The 20,425-nt window shown below is 42.1% G+C and overlaps 1 protein-coding gene across 1 annotated transcript in view; it reads right to left on the reverse strand.

The window, feature by feature from the left end:
* tenm1 (teneurin transmembrane protein 1) overlaps positions 1-15,127 on the reverse strand; it is a 277,903-nt gene extending 262,776 nt beyond the window's left edge. The window contains exon 1 of the mRNA XM_044127788.1: positions 14,500-15,127. The gene's annotated coding sequence lies outside the window, so the exon portion shown is untranslated. The remainder of the gene's footprint in view (positions 1-14,499) is intronic.
* Between the last annotated feature and the right edge of the window lie 5,298 nt (positions 15,128-20,425).

Genomic DNA, 20,425 nt, shown 5'->3' on the forward strand with positions numbered 1-20,425 from the left:
AGAAGAGAGAGAGAAGAGGCAGAGAGGGGAGGGAAGAGAGCGAGGCACAGAGAGGATTGGAGCCAGACAGAGGCAGAGAAATTGAGTTTCACATGGGTAAATAAACAAGGCGGATGGGGAGAGCGGAGTGCCATCCGACAATATTAGCTTCTCAGATTATTGATACAGTATAGTTCAAGGATTACAAATGCATTTCCACCATGCAGGGAGCATCTTATTTTCATAAGAGCCAAGAGAGACACCAGCAAAATGGGAGATACTTTCTTTGTGAGCTCCGGCCTTTTACGCTTCTTTCTCCACCTCGGAGCTTGTTTGCGCAGAGACGAGAAAAATTCCACTTTCGACACACGCAGCGCGGGCTGGCAGGGTGACGACGAGACCCCTAAAGAAACGCGTTTATGTTGCAGCTCAAACTTATCACAGCAGATACTTCGAAAGTCAAATCGTGACAATCCCCATTGTAGCTCACCGGTTTGATTCTTTTTTTGTTTTGTCTTTTTGTCTCCTGGAGCAATGGCTTAATCATCGGATGAGAACAGCAGCACAGTTTCCAGCTACAGATGCAGATCCAGGCTACAGGTCCTACGGGAGTAAACAATGAGCTGTCAGAAGAAGACGCCTCTCCTGGAGTGAGAGTGTGTATGGTGTGTGTGTGTGTGTGTGTGTGTGTACGGAAAGGGAGAGACAGGACTTAAGAAACTTCAACTTCCACTCGTTAGCACTGCCGTGACTCCTCAGGCATGTGACAGGGACTGCTGTGACGAAAAGGCCCTGAAGGACCCACAGGACCCCGTTACGCCTACGACCACCCGAAACGCAACAAAACAGAACGCCACCTAGTGGTATCCCGCAGTGCCTGCTGAGAAACAGGGAGGCCTGAATGCCAAACGGGGGATGAAGGGAGTGATGGATAGATAATGAGAGGTGGAGGGATCTCGCAGAGAAAATTGGGGGAAGTGAAGGATGGAGAGATTGCCAAGTGAGACATGGAGTGATAGAGAGTTTTAATTAGTGGATAAGGGCGCGCTATATCTGTGGGCGTAGTCACGTAGTTGTGCTTTCATAGCTGACCAAGCCTGAAATCTCTTGTTGCTAATACCGAGTTTAGCAGCAGAACACGTACTGGTGCGTGTTGCACCCCCACACACACACACGCACACACACACTTCAAAACACGCCGGCCTGGAGCACAACCCTGCATACCGGGGAGGCTTCAGAGACGAAACACTGACAATCAGCCGCAGACGGACACACAGGCACTGCCCTTGCGCCTACACATACTTATAGCGTTTCACAGTTTCTGAAAAAAAAAATAAAAAAACTAACAAAACAACACACTTGAACACCCACGCGCCGCGGAGAATCAACAGCCTTTACTGGCCCTCGCAGCAAAGACAATATTGCACCGACGTTTGCTTTCCTGTGCTCCTCCTGCAGCGTCCTCGCCGCACGGCGCGCCTTCATCCTCTCACACAGCAGGTTAATGCGCGTTTGCAGCGCGAGCCGCAGAGGTGACACAATGAGGACTGCTCATTGTGTCCTCGCTCCCTTCAGAATGAGAGCATGACTGAAAAGCAGGAAATGGAGTCTGTGTGTCCCTTCACAGAGCAGATCAGTTCCTGTCAGGGAGCTGTCAGCGGGCTGGGAAGCCATCCTGGACCATTTGACTATTTATAGTGGACACGGCTCAAATCCCACATCGCCACTGCACGCCTGAGTGGCGTGGAGAAATCCATAAGGTCCTACAGTATTCATGGCCTCTGAGTGTGGCCAAGAGCAAAGGCTTAAACTTTTCAAAGGACGTTTTTTAAAAAAATATATATATATATATCTTAACTGCAGGTAGAACTTACTTTCTGTCAGACCATGACTACACGGTACGGCCCTTTTCCTGCTGCGTCTTAGTAGAACACCACTTTCTATTCATGATATCCACCTCTGCTGCTCTGTGATCTAAATCCCTCACTGATTCCCCAGTAGGCCGAGGAGTAAACAACAACAGAAAAAAAGAAAGGCACACGGCATGGTCCAGCTTGAGATTCTCTCAGTGTGATGCTCTTACATAAACACCATGACATAAGGCTGTAAGTCAGAGGCGTAGCAACAAATGTAGTACACAAAAGCATGACCAAAGTAGATTATAGGGATATTTTTGGAAAAACAACCGCTCTGCCTGTGCTATTTAGAGTTTTTCTATTTTTTTTTTACAAATACAAGTTTCACAAATCTCATGAAATGTGCTTTAAAAATTCTAATTACTGTAGAATATTCTAAACCTAGTCTTTACACCACATATTATGCTCTTCAGTTCCTCAGTTTGTATGTTTTGACAACTACATAAATGCTTCAATGACCTCAAAATGCTTTTTGATGTTTGATCAGTTGAAGCGTTAAGAGTTTAGCTTAGCATCAATAGGACGTTTGAACGCAGAGGCCATCTTTACAGCTGTTAGCGGCAAACGGCGGAGTCCAGCTGTGGCGTTCTCACACAGCTTAGAAATCATAAATCTCTTGCTATCAGACTGTCGCGGCTTGTTTTCCCCCCTACAGCTCACCAAACAAACTCCATTAACACTTTAATAACCCGACGACATCTTTGTTAGCCCACTCATTTTCTTATAGTTTTGACTATAAGAAAACCACTCGAGAACTAACTGATTAACTGCATGCCCTGGAAAAGATTTTGATTTGGAATCCACACCTCCTCACCGAATTTAGTCTAAACAAAGAAAGTCAGGCGATATATTTGAGAGAGGTTGTCTGTATTTTGTTCCATATTGTGACCTTCCTAAAATAATAGCTTGTATAGCATATTGCTGCTCAGATAACAACAGTGTTGGACTTACACCTTCATCTATTATTTTAAAACCTAACCCTTATCAGGCAGCTATAAGCCAGACTGATTTGGCTGTTTTCAGAAAACCAAGTGTTGATCCAAGTAACTAGTTTTATTAATAATGTTGTTAAGCAATTATTAGTGTTAGTCATAAATTCTAACCTAGACAACCGACAAACACAACCCTAGTAGTCCACTGCTGACCCAAAGACGGCTTTTCAGGCATCTCCCCATTTCGCCACAAAATTCATCTAAAGGACTTTAAGTCAAAGCAACAGCATTACTAGAATCTTAAATCTTCTTACCAGTAATGGCAGAAACACAAAACTGCAAAGAGGTCCTGTGTTTACAACAACGTGCACACCCCAAACGTCAACCTGCAGGGATGTGCGGACATTTGATCACACAAAACACGAGACTCAAAGCTACTTAATCAATATTCTTGACAAGGCAAAGCCTCGTTCAACACAACTGATATTCCCGCTCTCCTGTAAAATAAACGTCGGCCCTCACACTGCAGGACTGAAAGGCTGTTCACACTAACTAGCTCTGCAAATAAAGCTTAACTCCATGAGTGACGGCCTCCTAAGCTCTCTGCATCAGCCACTTCTTGGTAAAAAGCCTCTCTCAATAATGCATTCGACCACTAAAACCCTTCCCAAAATACCCAAAGCAAAGCTGGCTGCATTGTGGATGCTACATTAATTGACTGATCAATGCCATTGATTCCAGAAATTGGATTTGGCGATTAGCGATTCAGACAGTTACTTCCTGCGCGTCCTCCTTTATGAAGTTGTTGATTACAGTGAAATGAGTGAGGAAAGAACATTAGCCCTGCGGAGGAGGGCCTGAAAAGATCCACAAGGAGCGCCTGAGCTGCGTGGCAGATTGATTTCTGGGAGCTAAGTGGGCTAATCTTCCATCTACGCCGTCGCAAACAGATGCTTGTCATCTTTGACGGAAACCAAAACAGCGTTTAACGTTCAAGGACGGGGACTATTTGTTATAGTCCGATAAAAAAACAACAACAACAAAAACATATCCCATTCTTCACCTTATTTCTCATTCTGCAGCCTTGCACCTGAAAATGCATACTTTAAGTTCTGAACAAGGCGCTTTTCGGAGATTGAGTCACGGGGCCGCCTGAATGCATGGCGTCCACGCGCCTGTCCGATGGTTAGCCCCGCTCTCTGATAAGAACTCTGAAGTGTGGCGAAGATGTAATATGGAGCCGCTGGATATCTGAGCATTGTTTCTCGTAGCCTGAAGGCTTTCCGCTCAGGTATCGGTGAAAAGAGCTGTAGCAATTTTCCAGATAAACAAATCATATAAGCTTGAAATCAATAGCACCCATTGTAAAACATATTTGTTGTTAGGAAATAGCAGAGAGTCATTTTAGGCACTTTTCTCCTTTCAGCATCACATATACCTTGCATTGTTTCTCTATTTATCCAGCACCCTATTTTCCACTGTAAGCTCTTTTTTTTTTTTCTTTTTTTTTTTTACCTTTCAAAGGAAATTTGTTAAGCAAAACGGCAATGTGCACATCCCTTAGAAAAATTTGCATCCCTCATTCTGTAGCATCTCAGGCGAATCATTGTGTCCTGTAACAACATTAAAAGAAAACAATATATGAGTATTCAGAACGGCTCCTCCTGGGAGAGGCATCGGCTCGGCTCGGCCCGACACGCGGTGCAGCAGCTGTAACGTTTGGGATTTCAGGATTGCTACATCTGCAGCAGACTTGTATTAGCTCAGCTTTATTCGAAAATTGGTTGCACTGTGCTGTCATGGTTTTTCTAAGGGAAGAAGATATGGTGTTTTTTTTTTTTCTTTTCTTCTTCTTTTCTCCCATCATTGTCTTCTGTTCTGCCATGGCTTTCTGGCTGGCAATCAGCAGAGAATATGCTGACATGCCGCAACCAAAAATGTCAAAAGTATTACCGTGCAATTTTGTGTAGCTAACAAACAAAAATAATCCCATGCCTGATTGCTAAATTGGAAGGAAACTGACATGTGCTTTTCAAACTACTTTACAAGCAGAAACAAATTAATACTTTGTAGACATTTATACTGTTTGCTACAGTGACAACTGGCAATCTTTTTTGTCTCGACCAGCTTTGTAGAAATTGACATTTCTTTGTAAAATAGCTTGAAGAGCTGGAAGGTCAACATTTGTCTCAGGCTCTAGTTTTTTTATGGGAAGATTTCAACATTCCAAGATTGCTTATTTTGTCCCCCGAAAAACGACTAAAAACCCAGAAAATTGGACGTTATGCTGCTAACTCTTTCGTCAACGACTCCGGCAAAAGTGAAAGCGCTGCCCAACACAATTACTACACAATAAAACAGAATTTAATGACGCTTCGAGGCAGATGCATTTTCCTCGAGGAATTTTAATAATCGAGGTACTCGAATTCATTTGAGGAATCATTACAGCTACATCTTCCAAAAAGGGATTTGTGGAAAGCCCAACTAATGTTTGACCTTGTGACAGATCCTACCACCCAAGGTGTTGAGTTTTGCAGCTCCTCCAAAGCTACCATGGGTTTCTCGGCTACTTTTCTGATTAATGCTCTCCCTGTTTGGCCCGTCAGTTTAGGTGGACATCCATGTCTTGATTGGTTTGCTGTTGTCTCACACAATGTTTAGCTGATGGACTGAATCGTGCGCCATCGTACCATACATTCACAATTCAAAGCATCGACACAGGTGTTGCCCTAAACTTTACCGCAGATTTTCCTCCTGTCCTGTTTGCCGAGTCGCTCGACCTTCATAACGCTGTTTAATCTCAAATCGTCTCTAACAAACTTCTTCCATTGACTTCTGGTTGAACACAGAGACATGACAGCCATTTTTACTGGTCAAGATTTCTAAAGGGGTGAATTATCTTCCAATTTGTGTCGGTTTCAACGCATAAAACTGTAATTTCACAGAAAATACGGTGGAATTTTGAGGGTGTAAATGTCCATGAGGGACTAAACACGAAGGCATGTCTTCATAACATGAAGTTAATTTGGTCAATGGTGCACATGTTTGAAGTAGTCCCCCCAGTTCATGGCTCATTCAAGCCCCAGTATTAAATTTTGAAACGCTAAGCGTCCCTGGCGGTGCGGTGAAATACATTTTGAACTTTTGAACATTAACACACTCCATTGTGTAACACACGGCTTCTAGCAGAGATGTATCAACAACCATTTTGAAGCAATTCATCTTTTCTGAGAGTTAATAATTCATGGTCGTCTGGAGAAAGTAGAGCTATGAATATTACTGATGATACACATGAGGCTATTTACCAGTCAGCAGGAAATAGATGAACTCGTTCAGTGCCGGGATCTACAGTGTAACATTTGTGAGTTTTGTGTTACTAAATAAATCATTTCATCGGCTGATTTAAAAAAAAAAAGAAAAAGAAAGAAAGAAACCCGAATGTAACTTATTCATAAAAACTTGTTGGACATGATCATAAAAAGTCAAATGTGGTTTTTTTGTGTGTAGGCGCTTTGTTGTGTGACAAAACACACCAAATACGTTTTTGTTTTTTTTTTACCAACTTTGCAAAAGTGAGAAAGTTATTCACTTTGCAGAACACCAAATCCTTTTTGACAGGGGTAACATCACAGTTTACTCTGTGCCACAAAAAGAAAAACATTATTACCGTTACAAGAATTATTCTTTCTCTGATGAAAACAATAAGAACTCTAATTGATCATGTTTGTAATATTTATAAATTAAATATTATAATTAGAATACTTTGGCTGCTGTACTATTTTATCTCTTTTGAAAGCATCCAGGAAGGTTTACATTTTAAAACAGAATGAAGACTGCACTAATTCAATTAATTTGTAAAGTGACGTAGGTTTATATTTCTCTACGTAAGGATACTGCTATACGCAATTATTAATTCGTAGCCAAAGAGACAAAAACTGATTAATTTACAATTTTCCAAAATGTTGCAATAAATATGCATTTCCATATCATCTACTCCTGCTGGGTAAGTAAATCCAGCTTTTCCTATGTTACAAAACGCAACCTGCATTGCAAGGCGCTTCATTATCAGGCACTAGTTGCCTGTTGCGTAAAAAATCGTATTAGCATTATCCACCAGAATGCACATGGAAATCGGAGGCGAGGGACAGCATTATTATTGCCATTTCTGGCAGAAAACACATTTTAAATTAACACCATTTGTCTTCATAGCACTCACATTTCATTTCATTTTATTACACAAATCTGATTTATATCCAGTTTTTGTTTTTGTCACATTGCAGTAAGATCTACTGCTGTAGCAAACGTACAACTTTCAGTTAATATGTGGGATATCACCACTGAGGGGGGAAACTGTTAAATTTCTTATTGCATTTTAGAGCTGCAGCTTTTTTTCGTGATGTCATTTATTTATATCTGAAATCATCCCTCAAATTCTCCGCTAAACTACTGACTAAAACAAGAAGAACTATTACGCATCCTTGAACAATGTAGGACATGTTACTGGACTACGCAAAACATGTTCACTGCGTTTTCTGAAAAAAAAATTAAAAATCTTTCTCAGATTATGAGATTTTATCTGGTCAGTTTTGCCTAATCTGAGCTTCGTCTAGAAAAAGCAGTTTTAGGACTTTATACATGTGAAAATTTCTTCCACTCGAAGTCTGGTGGTAAATCCTGCCTTTAATATTCCACATATTAACTTTCCAGTTGATTGGTTTGGAGAATGTGCACGGACATTTCTTGTAGCCAACAACAAAACACTTTTCATTTCCAGCAGCCATTGTACAAGCAGTAAAACCAGCTTCAAAGAATGAAATGAGCAGAGCTCCAGTTGGGTTGCTACTAGGTGATGGGCTGGGTTCGGCTGGCGTTGCTAGGTGAGGTGCGTTTCCCGCTAATTGTGACCTAATGATAGGAGGTTTTGTCCAGACACCAACAACACTTTTATTTATTTATATTTTTTACAGAAAAAAAAAAAAAAAAAAAGCAGGCTGGATATTTTTTTAGTGCTTGAACTGTGTCGTTTAGACAATTACCTGATGTCAGCGTTAGCATGCGTAACATTAGCATCAATTTTATGATTAGCATGCTGCATTATGCTGTCTATCGACTCATACACTGATTTCCTCCAAGTTGTTAGTTAAGTTTATAGAAACACCACTACAAAGTTGCTCATAGATGGATAAGAGAATATTTTGAACTCTGATGTTGACCTCAAGTTAACTAAAAATATCATTTCTGAATATTTTCTTGATCTGGTTTCGATCATTTTCACGCACAGCAGCTGAAAAAAAAAAAGAGCTGCAGGTTTCGTCTTGGCAAGAAAAGCAGGACAAAATACAATTGATGTAAACCTGCTTATTTCGACACCAACTAAAAAGATGTGCTCTTTGAAGTGGAGGACAGAGTATGTTGTAAAAAAATTGGTGGGAGAGGCAGAAATTGATTTTTTTTCTCCTCTCTTCGCCGACTCAATTAATAAAAGCTTTACCTGCCAGAAACGTATGTGTGGATGTGTGTGTGTGTGTGTGGATGTGAGCCTGCCTTTAAGTGTGAGTGAAGGCGACAGTTTCCCAAAAAGTTTGTTTACTTTCTCGGAGTTTGCAGCTTTATTTGTCAGATTTGTTTGAGTTTCAGGTTAGTAATACTATCGCTATGAAGTAAAGAAAACACAACTATATAGTAAAAGGATCTGCAACAGTTTTTGCAAATAGTTCAATAATCATTTCTTCAAGATAATTAAGGAACTCATAAATTTGTAAGCATTTGATAAACGTATTCTAGACTTAGTGATTACTTTTTGATATGCAGCAACAAAAAACAATTATTACTTTGCATTAAAGTGTCATTATCTACCAAATAATGCAAAGTTGGGACTTTTAATGGACTTTTAATGCAACTTTAGAAGAAACTTTGCATTAAAAGCGTCATTATTTTCTGAATCTCACTTCATGACAACAGTCAGACATTCATAAAGACTCCTTCATGTTCATGCTCCTTTGTTTTATTAAAAGATTCATTATAAGTGGTGTTCTCACACAGAGGTTTGCACTTATATCAACAGAGTCCTCCACCTAAACTCTTCAGCCAGCTGCCCAACAGGAACAAACCTCTTCAGTTAAACACAACACTCACTTATTTTTCAAAAAGTCTACATTTAGTTTTCTGGTGTTTCAGCCTCCCGGCTCAAAATAAAAAGGAGGATCACGTCTTTGGAAGGTGGGATGCGATTGCATTTCCACAATTTAAAATCTCACCTAACACTTTTTGTTTTTTGGGGGTTTTCTTTCTCTAAGGTAGAGAGTTTCTGACTCTTGCCCGTAGCCCAACGATAGGAACAACAGACTCCAGAGGAGACGCCAGCTGAGACACACCCGGGATGCGTTAAAGCAGACCGCCTCGGGCCTGTGAGTAGGGGTGTGCACGCGTGAACCTGCCTTAGTGTGTGTGTGTGCTTTTTGGCGCTACGGTAGCCGAAGGTGGTTCTGGTTGGGACACCGATGATGTTGCCTTCTAAGTTGCTCCCAGCATAAAGAGAGAATAACATTTGCTTTGTGATACGAGGAGCAAACAGATAAAGAAGGTACCGTGCCAAAGAACGCAATCTAAAAGGCTCGAAATGAATAAATAAACTAATAAATGTATTCCGCTTTCTCCAATAGGTGGTGAAATAAACGAGAATTGGCAGCAGAAAAGTCATTAGTACAAAGATATTTCTTCCAAAAACGCAATATGTCACTTGGCGAATAGAGAAAAAAAATAAATCTGTAAACAACTTTTTTTAGACACATCTCATAATTACCAATTTAGATTGATAAACAGAAGGTTAATATATCTTTAAAAGACATGTTTGCCATGTTTATGTTTTGATGAATAGTGTTTTTGTTTTGTTTCTCTGGTGGTGGACAGATAGGGCCCACACATAATCTGGTTCTGATATCGTAATAACATCATGCTAATACAAAGTTAAAGGGGGTTAAAAGCAGGGGCAACAGGAGTTTATCACTACAAAGAACAAATAAAGAAAGAAACTGGAAACCTCCATATAAATGAGTAAACCAACATTCTCCAGTTTTATCTATTAGGTTTTGAAAAAAACAAAAAACTGGCAACAAATTAGCACCAAGAGTTTATTTGTTCACCCCAGAATTCAATATGTAACGTTAAAACACGATGTAAAGTAAAAAAAAATTAAAGCCTCATACATCTGTCGAAGACCTAATTCCTACATTAAAATCAGAATTTCTTGAAGCTTTATAACTTGTTACTTTATTAATAGAGGAGGACTATTAGCAAGGACTGAATGGAGAGGGTGGGAGTTAGCCAGAGAGTTAGCCAGAGAGTTAGCAAGAGAGTTAGCCAGAGAGTTAGCAAGAGAGTTAGCCAGAGAGTTAGCAAGAGAGTTAGCCAGAGAGTTAGCCAGAGAGTTAGCCAGAGAGTTAGCCAGAGAGTTAGCAAGAGAGTTAGCAAGAGAGTTAGCCAGAGGGTTAGCCAGAGGGTTAGCCAGAGGGTGTGGGGAGCAAATTTATAGAGGTAAACATTGGAAGACCCAACCTGAATGCATCTGTTGTACTTAAGAAGCCCACATAAAGGTGGAGGTTTGAGGATGTAGGAGATCAGATCCAACTATTTAAAGTGATGAAGCTATAGCCAAAAAGATTAATGGAGAAACACTTTTCATTGCCATTTTTTTTCTTTTTTTGTTATCGCAATAAATACTTTAAAACACTGCGGTAAAATCTGAAGCCCATATCCATCTACGACTCCGATATTCTTAGTGGATATATATTCAGTAGCCACTGGGACATCTCCAGGAACATTAGTACAAAGATACTAATTTTTACTGGGTTAATTTGATGATATTATATTTTTAACGTCACAGTGCTGGCAGTTTGCTTTGCACGGAGTTCAAGCTCCAATCATCCCCGCAGGATTTGTGGAGGGACCAGCGTGGCAGCTAGCAGGTGAACGCTCGCAGTTGAACAGTGGTTCCACATCTCGGCGTTCGTGTTTGCAGAAAGTCCAGCTTTCCGATCGTTTGGCTCTCCGAAGAGCTTTTTCGCTTTGAAACGACCAGCAGGATGGCAGACACTCGAAAGCGATTTGGTGCTTTTGAAGCAGCTGAATTTCTCTTGTTGCGAGACGGACGCTGAGCGAGAGAAAGACAGGGGGCGGGGGCTAAAAACTCCCACTGGGCCTCATATTGGCTGCCAGTTTAAGCTCTGACTGCAGAATTAAGTGTCGCACGCTCTCGGACGAATTTTCCTCCCTTCTAATTCGTGACCCCGGATTTTGTTGAAGAGTGTTTTTTTTTTGTTTTTTTTTTTTTCCTCACTTTGCTGGGAACGTCTCGGTCAGAAAAGAGAAGCGTGTGAGAGCGATTCCATGCAAGAGGGGAAGCATTACAGTGCCAGCGGCTCCTGCATTCCTGGAATGAAAATTCATAAATAATGCAGGGATGGATAACAGAAAAAAAAGAGCTCCCCTGCTGTCTCACACAGCTATGCACTATCGAAAGGCCATGTGATATCACTCAAATTTCTGAAAAATACAAATTATTAGGAGGTAAGGAATGATGTTGCAGTAAGAGGTGTTTTTTTATTTATTTTATTCTTCTTTTAACTGGGGACAATGGGATCTGCAGACAGCTGGGGCAACATGCCAGCAGCCCTAACAATCGGCACTCCGGGGCTAAATTTGCAGGAAGTTGCACTGAAATAATGATGCGACTCCAAGCCAAGAAGCACAGAGCAAGCCACTTTGAATTTCCAAAATGCACATATGCACCTTCCAACTAACCAAGACAACACCAAAAACATGAAGGGAAGAAAAAAAAAAACCCCTCAAAACAATGAAAATAGGAGAAGGGAAACATCTGAAAGAGACAATTAGCACATCAGCAAGGTAAAACCTCCAGATGTGAAAACATGACTGACAGGTCTGGTGGTCGGGTGGCTTTCTGACAGAAATGCCTCCTCTGTGATGTGTGACATAATTGCTGACGTGACGCTTCAGCTCTAAAGCCTGCCCCTCTAATTTTTAAGGTGTGCTCGGGGAAAACATGCACTTAATCGGTGTGCAGCAGCCCTGCAGGGCCTCAAAAAATAGAAAATAAAACCCCCAGGAAGGAAGCACACATTTTACAACAGCAGAGAGCTACGAGCCCTAGATATGACAGACATAAACGTAACGCTACAATCATCCACCGCCGCTGCCTCCATACATCTAAATCATCTCCCTATGCAGAGAGCAGATGCTTGTGTGAATGGGGTGAAACCCCCACAAAAGAATTGCATGGGTGTGTGTGTGTGTGTAAGCCAACCTCCTCTGTGTGCATTTTAGTAATCACACACATCATCACAACATCAACAGCGTAAAGGACCGTCCTGACGCAACATCTGCCAAGCTGTTGCACTTCAAGAGCAACAATAACATGCTTAGCTTAGAGATTGCACTGATCGCATCGCGAGAGGCGGAATCGGCCGATTTCCCCCCCTCCTCGATCTGCTGGTGGCGAGTTGCACTCACGATTCACTTTGCTTCGAAATGCATCGAAAACGAAGCGTCGGCATCGTTTTCTGTCTGTAAGCACATCCGGCAACGGCACATGCTTTTTTTTTTTTGCCCCACACAACTCACTTGAGTGTGGTAATGAAAAAAAAAAAAAAAGATCAAATGAAGGTTATTAACATATGCTTTGATGTAGAAATTGGGATATTCTTGTAATTGCCTCATTTATTCATCACTTGCAGCACATTTGTCTACCATTTTTCTGCGTTAAAGACTTTGTAGGATTGAGAAATCTAGGTAACTGGAATTGGCAGGTCTGACCTAAAATAAAAATAAAAAATAAAACAAATAAAAATCTGGACCAGCCCAGAAGGCCCCAATAAGTGCATCTGTATGTTTGAGTTTAACTGCCCTTGATGTCCAAACCTGACAGATTTTTTTTTTAACAAACGTCACGCTCAAGTGTAGAAAGAGTGGTGAGGACACTGTGATGGCGGAAGACAATTTTCAGGAAATCGTCCCTCAAATATCTTTTTTTTGTTTTTGTTTTTCCAATTATAAACTCAGGCTGCTCTAAATTGCTCAAACCTAAAACAAATCAGATTTATTTCTCCCCTTCATTTATTTTATTTTATTTTTTTGTCATTATGGCTTTCAATAAAAATACACACTTGTGGAAGATTCAGATGCAAAGTGCCTCATCGCCCAACCTGAGCCAGAAGATGGAGGAGGAATAATGACTGGGTTGATTTCAATGTTCGGATCCTACAGGTTCAAACGCAGATCTAACCGATCCAGAACTGGCGTTGGCTGGAGGAGAAGCAGGCCATCTCACCCCGGAGGACAATTTGCATCTTTTCAAATCTAATAGCTCATAGTAAAATAAGGCCTAGCTAACAAAAACACTCACTTCAGAAATTTTTTGATTTCTCCCCCCCTCATCTATGATCTATTTTTCCATCTATTGCACAAGCATAGTGTATTATTTATTTGTATTTTTTTCACCCTCCCTTACTGTAGTTTACTCAAAGCTATTATTCATAATCCACTGTGAAGGAGAGCAGCAGTGAGCAGGTCTAATTCAGGTCTAACAGAGCATGTCCATCCTTGGTGCAATTTGTGCAGCCTTCACATTAATTAGAATTTATCAACAAAAAATAATAAAAAAAAAAAAAAAAAATCAATTTGGGTTTTAATTGTTGCTGCCCCAAATATTAATAAATATGTATTTGTAGTCTTTTTTTCCTGCTCTCTCTCTCTCTTTCTTCTCATTCTTCTTCTGCAGCATCGTTCAGTGCAGGCAGAAGTTGCAAGGAGGGGGAAAAAAGGGATTTAAAAGAAAAAAGAAAAGAAAACAGACGCTCGGCTGCGGATCAGATCGGCGCACACGGTGTTCAAATGTGTCCTGACGTGCCTGCTGGAGCCGCGCTGGTGCTCATGTCTGTAACCACACACAGCCCGGGCCAATCGAGCGAAGGCTGCTGATGCTGTATATGTGTGTGTGTGTGTGTGTGTGTGTGTGTACGTGTGAGGGGATGGTGAGGAGGGGGGTTTGAGATCTGCACCCCGTCTGGTTCTGAGCTCTTTTAGATAGGAGAGCCAGAAGTGGAGGCGAAAACAACTCAGGGCGAAGCATGCAGTTTGCAGAGAGGAGGCGAGAGGAAGAGGAGGAAGAGGAGGAGGGGGGGGTGAGAGGGTGCGGGTGGAGGGACACATGAAGCAGGCATGCCCGGCTGCTGATCCACCGCCCCCACCCCCCCCACATGAACTGTCATCATTCAGACCGCTGGAAACAAAGTCACTCCGTGTCCCCCGCTCTCCCAAATAAAACGAGGGGAGATGATGATTTATATAGAAAAGGAGCAGCACGTACTCACACACGCTCGCGCGCGCGCACACACACGCACGCATTCACGTACCCCTTCTCTTTCCTTACATTCTGCCTCACATGCAAACACATTCACACACAGCGGGTCATACAGCACCGCAGAACAGCTGATAATAAGCATTTCCTGCATCGCAGCCGAGACGCACTATAGCCAGCCTTCCCCCATAGACAGATAAAATTATTACAACAACAACAACAACAATAATAATAATAATAATAATAGTAATAATAATAATAATAATAATAATAGGCCAAAACTAAAGACGTCGCTCACCTTTCCGACGTAAAGCCATTCTTCTTGTCCGACTCTATGCTTGCAGACGCTGAAGACTTGAGCAAACCAACCTTCCCTTCCTGCCTCCTCCTCCTTCCTCCTTCTTGTTGGAAATGTGCTCCTGTTTAAAAAATGTGATGGTCTGGCTCTGAGGTGGCGGTGCTGATGCTGATGATGCTGCTCGCTCCCGAATGCCGACAGAGAGGACGACGAAACGATTTGCGCGGAATAGGAAGGGATCTCCTTGCAGAGGCTGTGCGCCAGCAAACAAGTCAGTCAGTCAGTCGTGCTGTGCTGCACTGTGTGTGTGTGTGTGAGAGAGAGAGAGAGAGTGTGTGTATGTATGTAAAGGAGGGAGTATAGTGTATGGAGTCCGGCGCGGTGCGTTTAGCCGCGGTTGAACCCAAATGAGGCTGATGCTGCTGGAGCTGCCGGTGAGGGGCTCGGTGCTGCTAGAGCACTTTGCCTGGATCGTACCACCGCTCCGATTGGAGAGGGGGTGTGGCACAGACACGGGAGCTAAAATAAAATAAAAAGAAAAAAAGAACAAAAAGAAAAGAAAATAACGCGCACTGGCGTCAGGAGGTCGTCTGGACCGCCGGTTTGAGTCGTTCAGCTGCTGCCGTATGGCCGCGCCGCGGGCCCGCGGAGTGCTGACTCACCATCACAAAGTTCTCTGTTTCCCTGCCTGGAAGCGAAGCAGTAGCACGCTGCTAGAAAAGTGACAAACTGGAAAACTGCTCCAGTGATCAACAGGCCAGAGAGCTGCTGGAGTCAGGAGAAATATCTCATACAGAGGCACCTCGATAAGTTAGAAACACATTTCAGGCCTTTGTTTTCGTTTATTAAGAGCAATAAAAGTCATTTTTAACACAGATGTCATGCACATGCTTTGGCAACTTCACTCAGAGAAAGATGACATGCTTATTGCTAAACAAGCTCGATGTTTCCACGGTGCTACAAGTAAATGGAAAGTTTAGTGGAAGAAAAAAGGTGAGAAAGAAATCATGTTGTTTAATTACATTTTCAGTGGATGGGGGAAAACAGCAACACATTTTGGGGGGTTTGTCAGTTCTAAGCCAAAACCATTCAGCTAACATCAATAAATATTTGCTCAGTTTGGAATAATCATCCTTGGTAACATTTGCAGTCAAGGTTTTTTTTGTTGTTGTTTTTTTTTAAACTCAATTACTGCAGAAGATTAACTTTTTGGTAATATTCTCATTTTCCTAGAACACTTAAACCATCTGTGACGTCACCAGATGCCCGATAATTTTCTGGCATCACTTCCCCATAGACACTAAAGCATTTCCTTTGCATTCGAGGGGGAAGCGGATTTTCAACCTTGCATGTCTGAAGCAGAGTTAGACTTGGATGTCCCTCCGTGCCACGATGGATGCCTCCATTGAGAGAGAAGCTACGGTAAACAGTGACGGTGATCTGTCTTACAAGTTGAACTGGTATAAATATGTCTAAATGTTTACACCTCCTTGGTTTAATTGCATCTTTGAGACACGGGAAGTGATTGGAAGCTATTTTCTGATTCCGTCACCTTCCAAGGAAGGCTTGGATTTAGTCTGAACTCGCACGACTTTAACTTCTTCGTTCTGAATCTGGTGTGAGAGAGCTATTTTTTTCTATTGTACAAAAACATACCAATAAAGAAAAATACAGAAAACCAGCAAATGTACATATTCAAGGGGAATCTGACCCCCTGCCTTCTGTGACATCACCAGAGACATGCACACACCATTTCTGGGAGGGTAGATTTGATCTAAATTAAACACCAATTCAAAAACAAGACAGAAAGAAGCAGAAGATTGCTTTAGACACAAACTGTATCTAAAGGGAGTGTGATTGATTCCTCGGAGAAGTCTGCCTCGTAGCTTTAACGCGGAGAACGTGACACTAATTTATAGCCCCGCTGGGCGCCGGTGTGCGTTTGCACCTGCACATCATCCCATAAAAGCTGTTTTTCTCTGCTAAATGAGCCACCTAACGAGTCTAACCCGTGCTCTCTGTGTGATGCCTTTGGTGTGGGTTTTTCCAGCCACTTCTTATGCATACTCCTGGTGAATGACAGGCGTTCTAATGATGCAGTTTATTATTTCCCCAAAGCACCATACGCACGGGGCTACAAACAACCACTATGACAGCTGCTTCAGTCTATCTGCCTCTCAGCCTGTCTTGCCGTATCCCCAGCGCAACACGGCGGTATGCATCTTTTATCACCAATGGGTTTTGGCACTTTCTGTCACTTCCATCACCGGGCCTGCTCTAAACGGAGGCCGCGCGTCCAGCAGCGCCGCACGCGGGGAGGGGAAGCGATCTAATGGACGGAAGACGTTTTAATAAAACCCTCCGTCTCTGACGCAGAGGTCACCTGCTTCTGGTTTCTGACAGCGGACGGAGAGGGAGTCGGCTGCGTCACCCGAGCAGTAGCCAAGGATTGGCAACTAGGAGTAATCAAAGCTGCTGTTGTGTGTGTGACTGATAACCATTGAGGGATTATTGATGCTTCCAGGCACATTGTGGAAGCAGCATGGATGAGCAGCTGCTTAAACAACTGGAATACACAGTTTATAATTTATGTATGACTCACAGGGAAACTAGACTGGAGAGCTGTTAGTTGACCAAGACTTTTTTTTTTTCTCCACTAATCTCACTTGCTGTAACATTTCGCTACACAATGGGGACAAATGTTAATGGGTTTTACGCGAGAGATCAACACGGACAATAGTACATTTGTGAAATTGAAGAAAAATCAATGCATTTTGAATGTTTTAGAGCTAAAAAGGAGGAAATATAATGTTCATTTGTAACCCGCTGAATAGAATCCAAAAGAGGTGTGCGATGATTCTGCTTTCGATTTGTTACCAAGTAAATACAGGGCCGGGATCGCCAATATGACACCGATATTGATACTGCTACTTTTTAATTTGGACATATAACCAAACTTCTGACCTATATGCGTTTTGTTTTGTTTTTTTCTTTCGTTTGCGCTCGTTTTTTTTTTGCTTCACTCCTTTTGTTCAAACCTATTACAAAGCTTACATCTTCAAAACAGGTTAACATATAAACATGACAAACAGCAACAATAAGAAACAAAAGAAAAACCCTTCAAAGTGCAGAAACAAGTCATTTGACAGCAAATCAAAACACAGAAACCGATACAAAAACAAAACAGCCAAGTACTGATATAACCATGCTCACTTTGATCCGATACTGATACAGACCTGGTATCAAAATTTTGGATCAACTTCTTTTATTATCCTGTCATTTTGGCCACTATGAAGGACAGAAATATAACTCAGTACGTCATCATCATGTTACAGGGACAGGTTAAGCTGGAAAAAGCTGTGAGTGAAAGTGGGTGGAGCTTAATACAGAGCAAATTGTGTACAATAAAACAAAAAAACAACTCTACAAGACATTTTGAAAAGACTTAAAACTTGGGCAAAGGTACGCCAACGAACCTTGAGACAAAACCAGAGCTATAATGGAATAATTGAGAGCACAGCACAGCCAAATGTTACAGAATACACCAAAAATTTTATTGAGAATATTTGGCATGACTTGAAAACAGATATGTACAGATGCTCTCCACTAAATTTGATTGAGCTTTTGGCAGAGGAGAAGAAGAAACAATGTCGGCCTGTAGATGTGCAACAGAACAGATGTGAGCAGTAAAAGGTGCTTAAAGTGAAATAGGCGTGTTGGCTCTGACCGGGCTGCACACAACACCATCATTTCTGTTTCAGCTTACAGTTGTACAGTGTAGTGTATGTTGGTTTATTATAGAAAATTCCAACAAAGCCAGCATCAGCTTGTGGTTGTTCCTTGTTTTTTGGGGGCATTTTTTGGTACAACGCTAAAGAAAAAGTTCAAGGTGTGTCAATGTTTTTGCAAGGTACTTGTGAGACGCAGCGAGAAAAGTAGATGCATTTAGGCTTTCTTTCTTTTTCTTTCTTTTTCTATTCCATGAAGTGATGGTGAGGAAGCGCTGTTTTCACAAAGCGATGCGTTAAAGACAACTAACTGAAGTATTTGCTGCATTTTCCACATCTGTTATATGCAAACAATCCTGTATGACAGAAAATAAAAAAATAAAAAGGCAGTTTGAAACTTTGGAAGCCAAAAAAAAAAATAAAATGGAAGCAGAAAAATGGAAATTCTCAGATGCAGCTCAAGTACCTCAAACAGGAACTGCTCCTCGTTCCTCCGCCGGCGGGAAACAATCTTGGATTTTGATTAGGACTCCAGCGTCTTCAAGAGGCCTGTGAAGGGGGTGCCGGCTCACGCTGGAAAGCCCGCGCGTTTCAGAAACTCCATGTTTGCCTGCAGAGTCCTAATGGCAGGCACATTACACCTCCAGTGGCTGGGTAAACGCTCTCTTAAAAGAGCACTTCCCCGTATTCCCACCCCCTTCCGACACATCTCACCGAGGCATCTCCTTGACAACCGGGCTCAATGCAGAAATTTGAAATGTCACAGTGTTTTACTGTGATTCCTTTTCTACCATTATGGCCTATCGAGGCGAGATAATGGACACGGGGAGGAGCGGTTATGGTCTGGCCTCGCATATTCTCCCGCAAAACACGTCTGGCGAAAAGTTCAGGGGGAGGTTTTTGCATCCTGGATGTGCTTGGAGTTCGGAGAGGCTCTGCATGCGAATCTGTCACAAGCTTTCAGGCTAAGTAAAGTTAAGGAAGTGAAACCAGCCGACATTTTATTTGATAATAAGCATCATTAGGGCCACAGATGCTCTAGTAGTGCCTATTAGAGTGCATTTCAGACATAATGTCAGTTACATTAAATTTGATGTCATCTTATTATAGTGTAAATCACATTAAACGTTATAACCTCATTAAGTAGTATCTCATCGGGCAAAAAAAAAAATAAAATAAAATAAAGACAAGAAGAATGTCGGTGGAAACAAAAGGAAAGCAGCACTATCTCCATGAGATGATGTTTGCAGATCCAATTATTCCTGCCCCATCTGGACAAAGTGGAAGCACAGCTGAGGGAGAGTATCAGGAGAGTTTAGTTGCAGCGTGAGAAAACAGAAAGAATGCCAAAACAGAGCGCAGGAAAAGAGGAATCCAAGTGGAAAGGTGTCCGTTATTAACCTGATTTCTTTGTCAGGTTACGAGCCGCCGGTGGTTATTTTTGCACAAAACTCCCTTCGAAAGCGGCTGGGATGTGAGGTCACGTGCCGTCGTGAGACAAGGAGGTAGCTCCGTTATGCAATCCCTGCCTTAATGCTGCCAGAAGCCTCGGCGCTAATGTCGGATTTTAGGTACACATGCACTGCTTCGCTTCACAGCTGGAGTCCGGCTCCGGGAGCAGGTTCCTCATTCCTTGTGCGTTCAGAAAACAAAGCCAGCTGAGTATTTTATTTTTTTCCCCCCCCTGCTCTTCTCAGAACTCTGTGTACCTTGTGGGCTTGTGATCGATTGGAAGGTGATCAATTTAGGAGGGTCGTTGCACACTGTAACTACAAACTTAACAATTATTCATTCAGTCGTTTACAGCAGATCTCTTAGACCATCTTCCTTTTATTTCCTCCTGCTCTGTCCGTTTGTTTTGAGTTTCCTTCTAGAATATTCTCCCGGTTTGCCCCACGGTTTTTTTTCCTTTCCCTTTTTTTTTTTTTTTGATTTTCCTCCTCGATTCTTTCCTCCCCTCTCGCTCTCAATCCCCTTGTCTAACTCCATCGCTCTCCAGGGTGACGTTGCTGAAGGGGTTTCTCTCTTTCCATAATGAGGAATCCTGGATCAATGCTGTCAACAATGCTCACCAGCTCCACCAGAGAGACCGTTTTTCTTTTTTTTTACCCCTTCTTGAGTGTATGCTTGATCTCCAGGAGTGTTAGGAGTTAACTAACTAGGGGATTTTTTTACCCCCTCTCCTCAGCTTGATACAG

This window comes from Gambusia affinis, linkage group LG09 (genome assembly GCF_019740435.1).
Source record: "Gambusia affinis linkage group LG09, SWU_Gaff_1.0, whole genome shotgun sequence".
NCBI lineage: Eukaryota > Metazoa > Chordata > Actinopteri > Cyprinodontiformes > Poeciliidae > Gambusia > Gambusia affinis.